Below are 6,000 nucleotides of genomic sequence, written 5' to 3'. Positions count from 1 at the left end.
TCTCTTGAGAGTTGGGCAGATCCTATTCTGTCAAATCTTTCTCTGATTCATCACTTTATCTGTCACTCAATTAGAGATCACTTTCAAACATGCGTCTTTCTGTCTACAAACTAACTGTACTTTCATTGTTTGGGATTAAAGGTGTGTACTAAGGGTAAGCCACACTACAACTAGAAACAGGTGTTTGTTTGTTTCTTTGTTTGTTTGTTTTTCAGTATATAACACAATCTTGGGTTTCACAGTGTGATCAAATATCCTGCAACAAGTCCTTGGGCAAATCCAGTGACTACACATGAGCATCCACTTACAAAGGCCGACCAAGGTGGGTGTGGAGATATTACTATGATCCAGGCCACTGGCCTGGTGACTCCAGAATGAACACTACTGATTGAGCCCATCAAAGCCTCAGTGTGGACCGGTTCCCGGAGGCAAGAAAGTGCTCCATGTAGTTCAAACAGAGAGGACTGATTCATCCCAGCCAGACAATATCTACAAACACCACAGACACAGTGCTGCTCCAAAGACATCGGAAGACAAACAACACCCTATGCCTGTGATTGCCCAAGGGACTCCTGTGGTGTCAGACCCAAAAGAGGGCCAGCCGTGAAAGCCATGCTCACCCCATCTGTGGTATTGTGAGGCTGGCCCCAGTCAGACAGAGTCTGAGGCCCATAGCAAGGGAAGCCATAGGTAGAAACCAGAGACAAGGCCAAGACACACTGCTGCAAAGGCAAACCAGCATGGTTCTGTGATGGCATGTGTTCACATAAAGGAAAGGAGTGGGTTCAGCCAACAGGAGGCATCGGGTGGGTGCTGGCCTTGAGTTGTCAGATCCTCTGATCAAAACAGGGAGCCTGTCTTTGTCCCTCACTGTGCATATAGAACTCTCTGCCTGCAAGTCTTGAAATGAGCGAGCTGTCAGCTATCATTTTAAATGACCTGTACCCGAGTCTTGTGAGATGAGGGCAGCATGTGAGCTGGGCTAGGCACTGGGAGAGACAAGATGCTGGGAGGAAGAGAGGGAAGCGAAGGTGAGACGGAAAGGGAGAGAGGAAAGAAGGGAAGAGGAAAATAATGGGCTAGGATCTTATTAACCACAAAAACATAAACTAAATTTAAGAGAATTAAAGGGATGTCAGTGCTTGAAATTGAGAATTCAAAACAAGGCAAAACAGAAGGCTTCAAGCAAAGCGGGAGGCAAGAGTCTGCGTCAGCACCAGCACCTACCTCCATACCCTGATGTCCCGGCAGCTCAAACGGATGTGCCCACAAAGGAACTGAGGCTGGCCCGCAGCTTCAGGGTTATCCCACAGCCGGCGATTAGAGACAGGAAAAAAAAGTACTCTTAGTCAAGTCACATGCACACTACCTGGACCAATCACTGGATCCTGGAGCAATGGGACACGCTGATTGGCTGGTTTGGATCATGTGGCTACAGGCTACGGGTGACCCTATAAAGAATAATTTGCCAGTGTTAGGCAAACAGCAAAGACAGAATGGGAAGAAGAGGGAACAATTATCTGCCAACAGCCACTCCCCAAACAGTGAGTGCCTATAAATTTCTCCAGTTGAAGCTTTGTGACCTGACCCTGATATTTTTGCCTATATATTAACTGGTAAAAGCCTTGAGGCATGTCAACCTGAAGCCCTTCAATCCTACACAGAGATCAATCTTTGAGGGGGTGACAGGTGTGAATGGGCCCTGAAGGCTCATGGATCACTGGGGTATCCTCCTCGGGTGCACATGCAGGGTATTGTTTAGTGAGGATTCTGTAACGGCCTGGACTGGTCAGTCCACAGCGCCAGCTCGGAAACAGCCGTGAAGTCTTTAGAGGTCTATAGGCTTCCTTTGTCTTCCTATCATAGGCCAAACACCATATTAAATCTTCAGTCCCGGACCACAGGGAGAAAGAAGCTGCCGAGCAACCTGGACATGATTGTTATTTGAAATTCAGAAAGGTTTTGATGGTGAGGAACTTAGTTCCCAAGTTTAGACACCCACGTGGTCAGACTTCCCGGATCGCTAAGGCTGCGCCTGTAGGAATAAACCGGTGAGAGAGCCTTCTTTGGTGCGCATGGCTTCGGCTTTCTAGGGTGGAGCTGTGTCTTCCTCAACAGCATGTGTACACGGGATAGGATATTTCTGATGCCCTCATGCTTCATGAGTGATGGCATGAAGCAAATAGTTTTACAAATAGACCTGGCTACTCATGAACAGATCCTGAGAGCCACTGAAGGGGAGGGCATGACATCACGTCACTGCTGCTGAGAGCTTATGGGTGGAGTCTATACGGGGCATTCAGCACAGACTCCCAACAGGACCCCCCGGGGAAACATTATAAGTGCCTTGGAGACATCTGTGGTTTGTCACACAGATGAGGGGAGGACGCTACTGGCCCCGGAGGCTGCAGTGTGTCCTCTGACACCTACACTAGTCCCTAAAATAGTTATCAAACTCCAAGTGCTGGTGCCAGATTCCTGGGGAGCCCCGTGCTGCTGTCAGCCTGGTGAGGGTGGCGGCTATTCTTGGTTGTCAACTCTACTACATCTGGAATTAACGGACGCAGCTGGATGTACGTGTGAGGGAATTTTCTTGTTTGGATCATTCAGGATGAGAAGACCCACCCTAAATCTGGATTATTTGAAATTGGAAGAGACACCTTAAATCCAGATCTGTGGAGGTGAAAAGAGCAACTGTAAATCTGGGCACACCTTCTGGACATGGATGAAGGACTGGGTGAAGGATGGTTCTTCGCCTGCTTGGCCTCACTCTTGCTGGTTAGTTTATTCCTTCACTGGCAGCAGAGCCGACATCCCCATGACTCCACTGTATAGTCAAGTCCAGCTAAGATATTCAGCCTTGTGGACTGAAAAGCTAGCTGTTGGACTCTTGGCCTTCCCCATGAGGAGACAGCCGTTGTTGGGCTCGCTGGAGTATATGCGATCTGTTTCTCTAGAGAACCTTGACATGCAGCGTCTAACACATACCCTTGTTAAGATGAACGTAACAAGGTATTAGAGAGATGGCTTAAAGGTTAGGGACAATTGCTGCCCTTGTCAATAACTCAAGTTCAGTTCCCAACACTTATATCGGGCAACTCAAAAACAATCTATATTTCCAGCTCCAGGAGGTATGACTCCCTCTTCAGGCCTGTGTTAGCACTGCACTCATGTGTACGTCTATATACTTAGACAGGCACCCATGCGTACACACTTAAAAATCTTGAAAATGAACTTAATAGAGCACCTGATACTTTACCTCAGCAACAACATAATCATCACCATTATTTTTAACATTCAGAAAATTGTGACAGTAAAGACACTTCCAGTTATAGAATCCTGAGGTCACCTTTGTCCCTCCTAGGTGCACCGTCTGTAGTCCACCTGCAAGGTCTCTCTACTCATGGTGATGCAACCTCTCCAAGCTACTCTGACCCACGGGATCATGGCTCTTTGGCCTGTGGTAGCAAGTATTAGGTTAGACTATTCTCTCTTAGCTGCCCTATGGCTGACTCCCTGATCAGCCTTCACCTGCAGTCTAGCCCCTCGATCAGGCTGTCCTTCAGAATCCAAGCAGAGTAACCCACAGTGTTGGCATTTCGTCTAGGCTCTGCCCCACCGTTACCTGGCAATATCCAGGTGATCCTGGCTCACTATAAAAGGGACCGCTTCCCCCCTCCTCTCTCTTGCTCGCTCCTCTTGCTCTTGCTCCCTTACCCTCTTCCTCCTCTCTCTCCATTCCCTTCCCCCATGTCTCTCCTCTTGGTCATGGCCGGCTTCTACTCCTCCTCTTTCTTTCTCTCCCTCCCCCGGCCTCTATCTCAGCTCCCCTCCCATGCCCTGAATAAACTCTATTCTATACTGTACCATCCTGTAGCTGGTACCTCAGGGGAGAAGGGATGCCTCAGCATGGGTCTGCCGAGGCACCTCTTTCCCCTTCACCTTACCACACAACACCAAACATATTCCTTCTTCCTTCTCTTTTTACACAACACAACACAGAGACTTTTCTGGAACACCTCTTCCTCTCCAGAATGCTACTGTGTATACTAAGTGGGGGTGGGGTGGCTTGTGCTCTCCTGTGTCCCCTTCTCTTGCTGCCTCATGCCACATCTCCGTGTCCACATCTCTGCTGTTCACACACCGTTCTGTCTTGGCCTTGGTGTGAATGTGGCTCTGTCTTTTGTCCTCAGCCCGTCACCCAGTGAGATTCCCGCTGGTTTGGTGGGCACACAAGGTCATCATGGGGTGGGAAGGAGACAGTGAGGGGAATCCATGGCACCATGACTCAGACTTGCAGCTGCAGCCCTCAATCACAGAACCTCACCTTCCAGGCCCTGCTCCCCTGGACCCACCCCCTTTGCTAGTGTCCCATGTTCTGCTCATGTGCATCCATGGACCCACTCAGACCACAGCTGTGGATATCTCCAACCCAAGGAGTAGAAACAGAAGACCCACCTATCTGTAGGACAAAGTGACCTCCTTCCCAGATGTCACTGTCCCTTGCCAGGCAGCACCCTATAATTCACATCTGGAGTGTTTTCTTACAAGAATGCCTAGTGGGCCAGTGAAAAGCTCTCCCTGACTGATGCAGTCTGGCTCACAGGATAGGAACCAGTTCATCCTAACACTACTGGTCAGATCTTTGCCCTGAGCTGTCTCCTGCAGTGTAGCAACTCCACGGGCTAGGCTGGCCTGTCTTCTGGGAAGCTACTTGCTAAGCTGCTAATCCACTAGGTCCTTGACACAAATGTGTCACCTCCTTCTTGGCAGACACCCAAACACTGCTGAATTGTAAAACCACTTCCCGCTGCTATGTGGGGCCTTGTGGGTGTGGGGAGCCTCTTCAGAATTCAAGTTCTTAAATAGCTAACCTAGGTTTTCTTGGTAAGTTCAAGCTTCCTCCCCCAAGTTTGCCTCTTTTCTCTTCCCTCATTCACATTTGACTCACACATCCGTCCCCTTAAGCTCATCTGTGTCTGCACAGGGAACCTAGCATCTACAATGTTCATGTGACTGTCCTCTTAACATAGTAAGTTACAACCTGTCAGTGCAAGAAAGAGCCTGGAAGATATATTCACTTCTGGGGTTGGGTGAGCTAGTCTGCCCTGCTCCAGAAGGGTGAGGTGTGGTTTCCCTACAGTGTAGAGCAGGCTTCCACCACACAAAACAGTTTGTGGAGCCCCAGGCCCTGTGCTGTAGGATTAAGTTAGATGGGTATCACTCTCATTCGACTTCTGCTAGAGTGGGATATGGTTTTCTGAGGTACCATCACAGGTCTGGCTATGAAGCACATCTCCCAGTTCCTATTTCTAACGGTGCTGCCAGCTGCCCTTCCAACAACCCCCTCAGCTAGAAGTATGGGATTCCTAGTGGCTCACAGAAAATTCTAACTTCCCTTTGGTTCTGAAAACTCAGCCTGCTTGATTCTTCATATTTTCTCAGTCCCAATGCACTGGACTCCTCCGGTGAAGGCTGCCCCAGTCTCTGAAGCCCCAGAGAGAGACTGGAAACCATCTCCCAAGAACATCTTCTTACTGTCTTCTGTGACCTAACCTAAGTCTCCCCATTTTCAAACTGTCAGATCTTGCATCAAGAGGGGCTGGGAAGCACTGATGGCTGGTGTCCACTCCTGGTTCCAATGGGGGGTGGGGAGGAGGCATGAGGTTCATTTCTGACAATCTTTCAGGCCACTCTGATGCAGCCATCCTCCTTCATCAACATGACAGAAAGATTTGCTGATTCCCCCTAAGCTCAACACCCTCTGGTGAAGTTTCTGCTTCATCAGATGCAACAGGCCAATTTGGCTTGTCCCCAAAGAAGCCATGGGGAAGTTTGTTGATCTGAGCTGTACTTCCACTAGGCAACAGGAGGGGATGTGTGAAGTGCTCTGGCAACATAGACCAAGAGTGATCTTCAGTGGTATTGTCAGGCTGGGAGTCTGGCCTTCCATCCTGAGGGCACTGGGAAGGGAGGCAGCCATGAAATTCACACTTGCCC

This window comes from Grammomys surdaster, unplaced genomic scaffold, assembly GCF_004785775.1.
Source record: "Grammomys surdaster isolate TR1022 unplaced genomic scaffold, NIH_TR_1.0 238, whole genome shotgun sequence".
NCBI lineage: Eukaryota > Metazoa > Chordata > Mammalia > Rodentia > Muridae > Grammomys > Grammomys surdaster.
This window is presented reverse-complemented; position numbering follows the sequence as displayed.